At 32.5% G+C, this 14,326-nt stretch overlaps 1 protein-coding gene across 1 annotated transcript in view; it reads right to left on the bottom strand.

Moving 5' to 3' along the window:
- Positions 1 to 14,326, bottom strand: part of LOC129219020 (microtubule-actin cross-linking factor 1-like) — a 121,596-nt gene that overhangs the window by 50,874 nt on the left and 56,396 nt on the right. The window lies entirely within an intron of this gene.

The raw sequence follows: 14,326 nt of genomic DNA, 5'->3' as shown, positions 1-14,326 counted from the left end.
AATTTGAAAAGAGATTTCCACATGTTTGAAAAAGGTGACGACAAGAGACAAACTGAGAAGCAAAAGCTACAAACACACTACGGGCGACAGAACGCGTTGGTGAACTTGTTACACCGGTGCTCTCTTTTTTCAAAGCATTGCAACAGAACCCAATGAATTCATTAACCAGACCGCTCCCCGCTGGGCTCTTCCTCACTTAAAAAAAAAAAAAATGCTTTGCAAAAATTCGTTCATTTCCTATCGTGGATCTGAATAGTTAGTGACCTTCCACGGGCGCAACAGGTTATTTCACAAATGAGCGAGTGCGTCTGAGGGAATACAATAGCCGGCGAGTGAAAGTGATTACGGAATGATGATTTTTTCAACTTATGATGAGGTGTGGCCCTAAATTTCGGAGTTAATAAGGGAGCAAGCAGATAAGACGCCGCGAGGAGTAAAAACAAGCAAATTTATCTGGCACTCGCTGGGAAAAATCATAGCACACATTATAATCTCAGCTTAGGTTTGATAACCTATATAAATCGGACAGGCGAAAAGGCTAAACATGTCTCAAAATAGCCTCTAGAAAAGGAAATCCTTTGTCTGTCGTTTCCTGTCGGTGGTGAAAATATTGAACATATATGAGTTAATATATTCAGCACGTTAAAATTGTATTACTACTTGAGTACGATAAAAGATTAAGACTGTGTCTGCAGAAATGAGTTTTCGAGATAGTTGAAGAAACGTGTTTTGGATTTCATGCTAACAACAGCGAAATGTTTTAAATTGACATTCTTTTTCGCGCTTTTTTTCATTTCTGCAGATACTGCCGTTTACCAGCCCACGGCAGAGTAATTGCTTCAAATTGCTCTATTTATAACGTTATTGCTAATTGTGTACTTAAAACATGGCAAACAGAACAAATGACTCGGATAGCACTTAGTGAAGTAAGCCAGAATCGTTCAGGGACAAAAATTTGAACAGTCCGCGCTCTGTTCTTTCCAGCCTGAAAATTTCTGTGTACAATATTTCCATTGAAAACATTGAAAAAAGAGATAAATAGTTCATTAACTTCGATCCTACTCAGGAGTGCAAAAGGTTATGTGGAATAAAAAAAAAGCAAACGTTTCTTTTTTGGGGGTGGATTTCTCTACATGCTAATTTCGTAATTTCGGCATACCAGTTTTATTGAGATTTTTTTTTTTTTTTTTTTTTTGTTCATTACGATTATTGCTTTGTGGTAATGTACAAGAAAGGGTGCAGAGAAAAAACTATGGTTGTGCTAAAGGCGTATACATTTAAAAATAAATAAATAAATTCAAACAAGTGTAAAAAAGCATCTTACATTTTCCCCTTTTATCTTTTCGGAAAAAACTGATATTTACCTAAGAGATTCTCAGCGCTACAAACAGAAAAGATATTCTATGAATGCCATTGTGAAAGGCACTATAGCTTTCTAAGGCAAAAATTAAGCGTTTTAAGGTTCTGAAATAGGTTTAAAAAATTAAGCTTTTATCAGGACTGCAGTCACAGTGCAAACCGCAGCTACATGGATGTGAACATAATGGGTCCAGGGATTCCAAACTTAATGTTAAACAGGGTTCATCAGGCCAGGGCCAGTTTTGCACTCATGAATTGAGTTAAAGCCTCTCCGAAGAACATACATACTAAATATTGCTATAAGGGAAAAAAAATAGCTGCGGCAAAAGATTTTCGAGTTTGTTTCAGACTGACATAAGTAAGATAAGTTCTACACGAAGTGAATACTTTTTTTTACAAAACCCATTATAAAAAATAACTTCGATGTTTATCGTTTCCTTTATTTAAGAGAGGAAAAAAAGAACTTCCTTTCGTTAGTATCTCACTGTAATAATTATTTTTTCCAGCAGCACAGAACTGTAATGAAAATAAAATAAAAAAAAGTTTAATGATCTAGATTGGAAAAACTCATTTACAGTAAAGTATAATTTTTATTTATCATACTGAAAACGAAACTACCTGAGTTTTCATCCGTCAAAAAATAGTATTTGCCATGTAGTAAATGTGTCGCAATTAGAATATTTCATTTTATAAATCATAGTAATGAAATCGAATTTTAAATGCATCCTTACATCATAATTTATGATTTATACATATTTCGTAAAAAAATGTAAACTTGAAATACGGGAGCTTTTTTTTTTGATATAAGGAACTTATTCATTCATCCAAAGTGCCGCTACGTATCACTGCCTCCGACTCTATATCAAATTCAAAGTATTTTCATTTATGGATCTTTAAAACAAAATCTTATAAAAATACAGACGAAAATCTAAAAATAAGATTGAGCTATTCTTTCGAGCAAGCCTATTTTTTTGCAGTATTTGTAGGAAATGCGATTAACTTAAACAAGACAAATCCCTTTGCTTTCTACATGCAAATTAGTAGATATTTATCAGTAAATTAAATTATATCCACTTTATATTAATCATCATGACAAAGGAATGAAAGTTCGTATCCGATTGGTAATCAGTTTCACAGCCGAACATGATGATAGAAATAAATGATATAAAATTGCAACACAAAATCGTGACCAACATGAAAGAAGTTAGTGGAGATTAATGGAGACTTTGTTGATAAGTTGCTTTCATGAACTCACTTACATTACTATGAATGACGAATAAATAAGATACTGCAAAACGGCGAAAATGAATATACTAGTGATAGTATCGTCAAGTCGATAAATAAAAGAATGAAAAAAGGTTTAATTGCAAAGATTCAAAGTTACTTTTTTAGAGAAAAAAGCAATTTACAAAAACTAATATACATTAAGTCGCAATTACATATATACATTTTTTATTTTAAAACTACTACAAACTTGTAAACTGGTTTAAAACCACTTTTCTCTAAAAAAAAAAAAAAAAAAAAAAGTGAAATTTACTTTTTTTAAGTTAAGGATGGTAATCTAACCTTTTTTTTTTTTTTTTTTTTTTTGTCCCTAAGAAAATTCCGTGTGAATCTTGATATGATCCGTGTAAATCCCTAGGTTCATTTCATGTCAAAAAAAAAAAAAAAAAATCAACCGAAAAAGAAAAATTTCAACCTGATCAGCTCAGATTTTCATGAAACTTTAAGAAAACTTACTCTTTGAAGTCTCAAATTTACTCTTTTTTTTTTTAAATCCATCGTTTATAATTTATGAGAAAATAATTTTTGAAATTCGTTTAAAAGAACATTTTTTTACAAGCCTACAGTGCTATCAAATGTTATCACTGAAGTTCTATTGAAGCCATGGAAATTGAGAAAGACAGTTAGATGCAATTTGATACGTAACTTGAATAATTGTCACAAAAATTTGCGTTTCAAAAGGTTTTAAGATTGTGTGCTTTAAAAATTAAAAAAAAAAAACATATGAATTTTAATGTATTGAAGATATCCAAAAATTTTCAGATGGGGACCATGATCGGCTCTCAGCAGTTACACGAAATAGTATGGAAATATGTTTGCAATTTTTACTACAGTTTTGCCGTAAAATGTTACAACTCAAGTTTTATGGGAGCTACAGAGCTGTATACTATCTCATTTTAAAGAGATTTGAATACTTTTTAACTTAATACGTAATTTAAATAAAGGAATCAGCACTAAAACAGTTACTACAAAAAATCAGCAAAAATTGCAATGAAGTATCCTACATTATTTGTTCTAACTGTTAATAACTTCATGGCCCCACTTTGAAAATTCTTGGATGTATTATTCATTAAAATACATTAAAAATCATACATTTGATTAATAATTTCCAAAGGTACTATCACAAAAATGTTGTGCAGTAAATTTTTTTTTGTCGAATTCTATTCAAGCTTCATTTTGAATTAAAGTGCATTTAATTGTCTTTAAAATAAGCTGTTATACAATTCTCTAGTTTTCATAGAACTTTAGTTGTATCACTTTAAAGCACTGACGGCAAGGAAGAAAAAGTGCTTCTTGACGACTATAAAAAAGTTAATTACTCATCAATCATGAGTAATTGATTTCTTTAAAAATTATACATAAGTTTAAGATGCCAAAGAGTAAGATTTCTGAAAGTTTTATGAAAATCTGAGAGGGTCAGATTGAGAGCCTAGTTGATTCGACATGGAATGATCTCCTAAAAAAAGAATGCATTCACTGATTTTTTTTTTTTTTTTTTTTTTTTTTTTTTTTTTTTTTTTTTTTTTTTGCAACTACAGCACTGCATCGAAATGAATTTCCAGATTGATTGGGGTTTTTTTTTTTCTAAAACTGGAAATATCAATTTTAGAAGAAAAAGGGATCAATTTTAAAAGTTTTTTTTTTTTTCCTTTCAAAAATTAGTGATTTGTGCGTATTGTGGGTATGACCGTACAGTTACGTGCAAATCATCATTTTTGAAGTACAAAAATGTTTTTAGAAAGTTGATAGTACTTTATATTATGATACACAATGACTCCTTTTCATATCTATCAAAATTAAAAGACAAAGATTAAACTTTCAGAAATGAAGTTGAAATATATACCAATATACCTAATAATGTCAAATCCAAATAAGTGGATTGAGAAAGAAGCCAATGAATCTATATCTGCTTATAAAGCTATTTCACAAAATAAGAATGCCAAAATCTCATTACTTTCTGCAATTTCTATTATGCTACACATATATACAATTGGTCACACGCAAAAAAAAAAAAAATAAAAATAAAAAAATCATTTGAAAGCAAATCTAAATACAATGCTAAATCGAATTCTAGAAGAACGTCTTACGTAATTAAAACTAGATACTAATAAGATATAATAATTTTCTATAGTCTAATTATTTTAAACAAGTCTCATAACGTTGCTAAAAACAATAATATTGACTTAAGCAACAGATATAATGACTGAAAATTGGTTTTCCACACAAGGGCAAAGAATAAGAGTACAAAAATCAAGTAAAGCAAAAATGTAAAGAAAATCAATATTCAAGGACAGAAAAAGAATGTTGGTACATACTATTATTGTCTCCCTTCATTAATAAGCATCAAACCTTTTTCGTAAGGGAGTGTCAAGGACAATGTTTAAAGAAGAAAACTAAACAAAAATTGCCCATCAGTTTTGGCATCAGTCTTCCGGCAATTTCAAAACGCCAAAGGGTCATTTTTGACAGAAGTTAATTGTATGGGGATGCGATAAAATGATTTGGGATTACTACGGGAATATTTCTTGCTTAAATAAAGACTTTTTATTTTTAGCTCTTAATCTTATTTTTCTGATAAGGCAACTCGTGTGACCAAAGTTAGGAGTACTTGAATTGCTAAATTTTTAAAATTGCTTGGGTCGTTCATTCTAAAAGAAAATGCCGGCAAAAGAACTTCAAAATTACATAAGACGACTGGCAATTTTTCACAGATTTAAATCCATTGGCCGGTTGAGTTCTCACATTTTTTTATTAAAAAAAATGCATTAGCATCTTTTTATTTTTTAGGGGTTAAACATTGTTATGATTGTCTTTGAAAATGTATAAGTTGCCTCATTATCTCCCTTTTTCATAACCTCAATCTAAGAAACTTCAACTTAGTCACTGCTTTCTTTTTACTTCCTTTTACAAACGAGCTGATGTGTGCGTCACATGACTTCCTTTTACTCCAATTTAATGTCATTTTCACATTTTTGGCAATTTTAATGTGATTCAATTGTTTACTCTCTAAATATCACCAACAGTGGCCAAAGTGAAACCAAATTTTAAAAAATGGAAATTAAAAACTCAACATTAATTCGGGGGTGAGCAAAATGGAATTTCAGGCTGAATTTTGAGTGAAATTTTTTTCGCGAATACAATACTTCCTTTTTTGGAAAAGGAAGTAAAAAATGAAGTATTGTATTCGCGAAAAAATTTTCACTCAAAAATCGGCCTTAATTCCCATTTTGCTCACCCTCGAATGAATGTTGAGTTTATTCTTCAACCCGACCACACGTGGATATATGCCTAGGAACGTACAGACACCCGAAATATCCATTTTGATGATCTCCGAGTTAATTACAACGCTTTTTCTCGTGACGTCTGTATATACGTATGTATGTGCGTATGTATGTCGCATAACTCAAGAACGGAATGTCCTAGAAAGTTGAAATTTGGTACTTAGACTCCTAGAGAGGTCTAGTTGTGCACCTCCCTTTTTGGTTGCATTCGGATGCTCCAAAGGGGGTGTTTTGTCCCTTTTTGGGGGGAAATCATTGTTAATTTCGATGTAAACTCAAGTGGTGTAATAATTTAGAGGACACTTGGCGATATATCGCCAGTCTTTTGGTCGCCAAGTTTTGTCGCCAACTTTTGTCGCCAACTTGGCGACAAATTTGGCGATTTAAAAACAATTTTTGTTTTTTTTTAATCTGGTTTCAATTTGGCCACTGTTGGTGACATTTAGAGAGTAAACTATTGAATCACATTAAAACTGCCAATAATGAGAAAATGACATCAAATTGGAGTAAAAGGAAGTCATGTGATGCACACATCAGTTCGTTTGGAATTAATTTTTCGTCACTCGTCTCCCTCTTTCAGAAACTGCATATCGGAAATAATTTCTTTTTTGTAATTACACACCAATGTACCTCCTCTTTTAAGAATTAAAACACGCATTTTTATATTTTTTGAAACAAAAACCCGTCATAGTTTCTACAATAAATAGCTTCGTCTATTTTCATCTTTCATCGTAAAAAAAAAAAAAAAAAAAAACTCCGATAAACCCTTTCATTGAAACAACAAACTTTTCAGAAATCATGCCACATATTTACGTTTCTCCGTGGAGCTCTTTTTACAAAGAACTTCCAAAAGATGCATGCATTAAAAACTGGATATAGCGAAAGCAGTGTAAGCTGACCGATTGCAGTGCAATACTGTAATTAAGACAAAAGAAATTGATTTTTGTGCCTGACAAAAGCGGTCAACTTACAGGGTTTGTCAATTTAGCAGGTTTTACTGTTCTGGTAAATGAGTTGATTACGAAAGAACGAAAATCTTTCGACTGTTTTGGAGTTATAAATAACATAGCGGTTGTATTGCAAATTGTTGCCATTTCTATTGCTAGTTGAATTTTCCTATAAGCTTTTAAAGGGGAACCATCGTTAACCTTCAAATCCAGCATAAGCAAACGAATCACAAAACTTAAGACAGCGCCGACTTTTAGTACTGGGGTCATTCCACAGTATTCGGCTGTGAAATGTCCAGTGCGCAACGCTAAATATTAAAATATTTATTTTTTTTCACAGCAAAAATACAAATGAGAGTTTGAAATAATAGAAAAGTTTCGTTATCTGTATTTTAACAGTGAAAAAAATATTAATATTTCGAGATTTAGCTTTACTAACGGGACATTTCACGGTCAAATACTGTGGAATGACCCTATTATTCAAGGTTCTGAATCAAATATCGCAAGGTTGTAGTAACAAAATCCGAGCAGCAAGTATATTTCAATATAATTACTTTTCTTGATGCATTCTTGCTAACTTTTGAAACTACCTCTACTTTTAAAAAAGTTTCGATATCAAAACTGCAAAGTAACCACTTCACAACTTCTGACATCTCATATAAAACATTACATTCACGTTATCGAAGTTTGCTTCCCAGAGCCCTTTTGTTTCAATCAATACCGGTGTGACACATTTCATTGTCATTGAGGAAAGAGTTGTTAGATTAAGAAGAAAACAAAATCGGTTCAAACTGTCAATCATAAAATGCGTCACCTTCCAGTTGATATAGCTAAGACTTCTAACTGATACTGATTGATGAAAAACAATTTTCAGTGTAGTATTTTCTAAATGATTTTACTTGGTAGTTACTCAGATTTCATGATTTATTGAAGCATATTTAATAACTTAAATGTTTTTATTACGTTGTTAAAAGTTGCAAAACACCATAATAGCAAGATCGTCCGTAATGCGTATGAAACAAAAAGGCAGTCAGGAACAAACAACAAAAAACACAGTTTGAGAAATTAAGGTAAAACTTAAGACAAAAGTGTAAAAAAAAATAATAATAATAACAATAATAAAAACTTCAGTACTGCATTCCAAATAAGGATCATACAGTTGACGCAAAAGGAACTTGTTTCCTTACACAGAAAAACTTTAAAATATTCCAATAACTGATAAAATGACTAATAAACAGTGAGTTTGAAAATTACTGTTAGGATGACTGCAGCAAGTGTATTTCAGGGGGAGGGAAATCAAAAACCTCAAAAATTTTGAGGGGGTTTTTTTCGGACTATTTCGATCTCTATTTAGGATACATACTATATAATCAAATAGCATCAAAAAAAAAAAAATGAAGACTTGTAACTGTTTCACACTTACAATTTTCATTAAAATAAAAAACCTGATTTTAAAATCCAGATATAATGGGAAACACCTATATTTTTTTCACCCATTCATGTTGAATCAATCAAAATAAATTGACTACAACTACGGGCTACAGCAGTTTGATAGTTCAATTAATCAGGTAAATCATAAAAAAAATTTATACCATCAAATTTCATTGCAATAACTCAGAAAGAGATCGACTTACAATGAATTGCCACCTTGTAGATATACATAAAAGACGATTACTTTATAACGTAAAAAACTCAGTTTAAAAAAAAAAGATTTTTAACATTTTGTCACCCAGCCAGAGATTTATGTCTAAAAATACAATTGAGCTTATCCGATCTGCGCAAATGCAGACATTGCAGTCAGACACATGGGTCACTCACCGATTTGAGGTAACTATGATATCCCAAAAATTTCCTTACTCGGAAAATTTTGTTTGACGCTTCGGCAAAATCATCATCATTCGGCAAAACTTGCGAGTTCTATTCGGCAAAAATTGTCATCATTCGGCGAAATTTGGCTTTCCATTCGGCAAAATCATCATCATTCGGCGAAATTTGGATTTCCATTCGGCAAAATTATCATCATTTGGCAAACTTTGGATTTCCATTCGGGAAAATTGTCATCATTCGGTGAAATTTGAATTTCCATTCGACAAATTGACAATTTCTGAATTCCCAAAAATTAAAGTTTGGGGCACCCCTGGTCAGACAATATATAATTTTCGACACCAAAAAGAGCACCAGTTTTACGTGTATCACGACAAGCAATAGTACCGATAAAACATAACCTATAAATATCGCTGTGTATTAAGTATACAGCTGAATAAAACCATACACAATTATACGAAGATCATTAGCACCCAAATCATGCACATTAAAGTAATAAACAAGAAAAAAAAAGGGAAAGAAAAAGGAGAGCAGTTACGTCCTGAGGTACATAATTCTGACAGTTTCTTTAGATCAGATAAGCGGAGCGGCGCGGCGTTAAGTTTCCCATAATGCTACAATTCACAGCACAGATTAATTGACAGCTACTAAATCATAATGCAACGTGAAAATACTAACACATGCCTCATAAAATTTGATCAAAAAATATTTATTTGCACCTAATAACACGAGTCTCAGTTACTGGTGTGAATATTAAAAATGCAATTAGTGTCTCAAGGCTTAAGACGAAATCTTTTTGAGTGCTAGTGAGGCAGCATCATTCATCAATACATATGTCTCGAGCAGGAGCGACCCGAACTTAAAATTTTTGGGAGGGCAAAAATTCTTAGTTTACCGAATGGAACTCCAGATTTTGCCGAATGATGAAGTTTGCCGAATTAACTCCAAATTTTTCCGAATGATGACAATTTTGCTGAATCGTCAGACAAAATTAGCCAACGAAGGAATTTTTCGGGAGGTCAACGTGGTCTCCCGTGAGCTCGAGTGCTTTTGTACCTCCGTTAAGGGGACCAAAAATCCAGCGTAAAGAATTTCAAGAACTTAACTCACTCGAGAAAAAGCTGAGGAAGCCAAATTCGTCTCCTAGTTTGAGGAGAAGAGATACAGTAAAGAGCAGGGCCGATCCTAGGGTGTCGACCGCCCACGTGCAAAGACCTTATGTACCGCCTCTCTAAAGAAGTTGTATTACTTTAACTAATACTACTTAACGTTGACGTTATAAACAAATCTACCTATATCAGATTAAAAAGTAAAACAATAATTGTAATAAAAATAAATTTTGAAATGGAGAATTGGCCAGTTAATAGGTTATACGAGTAACAAATTACTTTGACAAAATAATAAGCAAAGAAAAATATTACCTCTGACAGTATGACTGTCATACTGACAACAGTATTTACACTAGCACAAATCTCGTGGGACAAAAAGTATAAAAATCAGTCTTTCTATACAGGTTACAAAATAATTAACCGTAAAATAATTTTTCTAGCTTTCTGTGAAGCAAATGTGTGAATAACTTTGTTTCCAGTGATTTCACATTCAATAGAGATGACAGCTAAATCAGAAAGCTTTCCTTGTTTCAGGTTATTTCTCATGTAATTTTTAATAATTTTTAATTAGTAACTGGAATTTCTTTTACCTAAAGCCAAAGAAACTGGCAAGGTTCAAAAAAAAAAAAAAAAAATCTTATCGCTAGAGAAAAATTTGGAAAACAGAGAATGCGATGATTTTTGACGATAATTTCGCATAAAGGAAAACGGGCAACTTTTATAAGCGCTGTAAAACCGTAGAAGTAAAAATCCCTTGTTTCCTCTATTTTGTTTCTCAAAATTGTAAGGTTATTAAATTGAGAACTTTTAATTTTCCCAGCCTATTGAATTTAAAAATTCCTATGTCGAAGGTAATATTAACCGTAATTAGGTGTTTTCGTAAAGCAACTTTCACAAAAAGCACTTTTGAGACACCTTTGTTATGCATGGAGCCACAATTCACCAGCAGTGATGCTGAAAAGCAAAAAAAAAAAAAAAAAAACTTTTCTATACGGTATTTCTGGCTCGGTCACGAATTTTGCTATCAAATGAAGAATTTTATTAAACAACTAAGCTAGCACCTGTTAGCAGAAGAGAAAAGGCCAAGCTTTTGAGACTCACAGAAAGCTAGTCATCGTTTCGGATGGCTGATTTTCAGAAACTTCTCGAATTGAAAATAGATAAATAAATAAGTTTTTGTTTAAATAAATGATGTTTATATTTCTACCGAAGACTTGGAGTGTGATAAAGATATTTTTTTTAGAACCCAACTGATTCAAATGCGGTAAAAACTCTGCTGCAGTCAATATCCTGACCAATGACTCAAAGAAATCTCTTTTCCCGAACAGCTGATTTTTTTTTTTCTGGTATCTTTTATACATTTTAGTATTTAAACGTGCCACAGATAATCTTTTCCATTGCCAAGACATTGAGAAATTCAATAGATTTCAATACATGATATTGTGAAAACTTAGATAACAGCTTTAAAAAAGCCATCACTGGTAGCCATGAAAACAGAGCCCGATCATCCTGATAATGGACATGGGGCACATTTCTATTTCAGGGGCCCCCTAGGGTCCGACTAAGATTTTTGAAGACACCGGGCGCAAAATTCATTTTGTGCCCCCTCCCCCATTCCCGCTTTTTTTACATGTTGAAGCAATAAAATATTTCGATACTTGCGCTTTTACACAACCATACTAAATTTGGTGGTACCTCATATCACAATATAATATATACATTCAAAAAGTAGAAAAGATATAGTAGTATAAGATAAATATATAAAATGTGGTTAAACTTTGCTCGTTGCAGTAAACCGTAAATACCAAAATTATCTATGATATAACTTTTAATAGTAAATACAGACTAAATTTGGAGTGGTTTTCTGATTTGCAAAGATATCACATTTGCTGATATCACATGCTGATATCACATTTTTAAGGGGAATTTTTCCTTGTCTTGGCATTTGCAAAACTATCAATGATATCATTGCACTCTAGATTCTGAGTGAAATCATTATTTATTTTTAATTAGCATGATAAATTGAGGGGATTTTGGGCCCCCCTGAAATCTAAGAGGAGGGGCCTGTGCCCCACATGCCCCTGCGGTAATCAGGCTCTGCATGAAAAGGCACAAAATTGGGAGGGGACAGAACTGCATACAAGTGTTTCTGGGTTCAAGGCACCCTCTTTCGATGCAAGAAGTTTTGTCATTACATCGATTAGCTTACAAGAGTGCTTAGAGATGTAAAGACATCCGACAAAACCTAATGTAGGTTTTGTCGGATGTTTTGTTGAATATCTTGATATCCATAAGTGCTCATCCTTTTGCTTCGCAAAACGGTACCCTGGTAACCATGTAACAAATGTGTATAAAAATTATGATTTTTTAACTTTATTGGGATTGCTTTTTTTTTAGAACAAATACATTTATTTATTTATTATATATTTGTCAACAATCAGATTTTTATCAAATTGTATTCTAAATTGCAATGTACATGAGTATATAGATAAAGTACTAAGGAAGAAATCGTCAATGTAATCTACACAAACCATTTCATCAATTTCATAAGTTTGTCGTTGTAGATGTTAATATAAAGTAAATATAATTTTAGTAAAATAAAAACTGCTACTGAACAGAGCAACGCTCAGAAGTATGTTTTTTATCGAACAGAGAGAGAAAAAAAATCTTTTCACAGGACCATTCGCTGTATCTTCATTCGGGGTAAGGTTGCTCGAAATGTTGTTCAAGTGGTAGCCATTGAAAACAGATTTAATATACTTTTATTAAAATATATTTATAGTGTATATATTTTAGGAAGATCGTAACTCTTACCCCATGCTAGTTTAAAAAAAGTATTTTAAAGAACGACTACTGGTGAAAGAAATCGCCACTAACGCTGTCAAGTTAGGTTTGCACCAACTATCGATTGGTCTTTTTGTTTCAATGTCATTAATTACGAACGGATCAAATGTATCTCTCATCTATATTATTCTCTACATTAAATTTCACTCCAATCCAATGCTTCCTTCTTGGGGCGCTATTTTCGATGTTCCTCAGTGTATATACATAAATTAAAAAAAAAAAAACACTAAAATTTATCACAGCAAAAATTTGTAAATGCTTAATATTATTATCTCGTGAAAAATAGGTTAAAGTACCTACATACCTTCATTGTCATTTTAAACATCAAAAGTAATTAATAATTTACATAACTTCATCACAAACGAAAAATCTAATGCAGCTAATGATCAACAGGATTAATGCGGTGATATAACCTAAGATTCAACAGGCTCTCTGACATGTTAAACCGTTTTCTTCCTTTCCAAACTTTAATGAATAACATAAATAGTAGTAAAACTTAACACATTTCTTATTATTGATCCAATTAATTGCATAATACAGTAGAATCTGTAAAGTTGATCACCCCAGTAAGTAGACCGCTTTTGTGAGGTACGGAAATAGTCCTATATCATATACATCAACCTGTCAAAATTGACAACTGAAGCACTACCCCGCAAGTGGTCAACTTACACAGGTTTCACTGCATAGGTTTCACTGATTGACCTAGTTATCATAACAATATAATTTTTCCTCTCTTATTTCAGTTCGACTTAACGAAATCCAATAGCAAAAAAGCTTTGCTGTCAAGAGAGCATCCGAGCGTGCATATATTAGGAGTTCTCAAACTGGGCGCCGTAGGAAGAGGCAAGGGGTGCCGCGAAGTGTCCATGATACCGATGTACATGTTCGAGTGTGTGCCAAATAAAGCCACGTGGACAAATAAAGCCATCCTCCTATTTTTAAATGCAGCATAATAAAAATTCGCTATATTGTGTCTTCATCGTCATCATAAAGCCTGACTGGTGATTAAGCCTTTTCAACAAGCAGTTTTTGACTACCAGGCAACAGTGTAGCAAAAGTTATTACAGAAGAGAAGTGTCAAAACTATCTTATTTTACGGTAGGTTTTGTTTCTACATGGTTTACTAGCTTAAAAAAAAACAGTTGTTTATTGTTCTTGAAACCTAATTGATGTAGTAGACGAATTCAAAGAGAAAAATGCTTTTGTGTACCGTCATTGCTTTGATATTCTAGAAAAGTAGATTGTAGCCCAATAAGACCATCTGATGAATATGCAAAAGCTGGTGCCAATTCAGTCATAAATAAGCGTGATATTTGGTAATGAACATTAGGATGGCCTTATTTAGCACGTTTACCTCATACAATAGAGATGGACTAGGGTGCCGTGAGAAAATTCTTTTTCGTCAAAGGGTGCCGTGAGTCGAAAAAATTTGAGAAACCCTGCCATATATGATTCCGAGTCAATGGCGCTCTTTTTTACCATCGTGTAGCTTCTAGCTCCATGCTCATCCCTTTTAGAAGTTCTAAAACTTTATACCAGTACTGAAGCACCCGTCATACTGCCGCAGTGAATCCATGAGTAAGGCAGTCAAGTTTATTTAAAAGCAAAATAAATTCTTAAAAATCCTTAATATAATTTATGATTATTGACGACATATGACATTTGTTACAGGAATGCA

Source organism: Uloborus diversus, chromosome 3 (assembly GCF_026930045.1).
Source record: "Uloborus diversus isolate 005 chromosome 3, Udiv.v.3.1, whole genome shotgun sequence".
Lineage (NCBI taxonomy): Eukaryota > Metazoa > Arthropoda > Arachnida > Araneae > Uloboridae > Uloborus > Uloborus diversus.
This window is presented reverse-complemented; position numbering and strand designations above follow the sequence as displayed.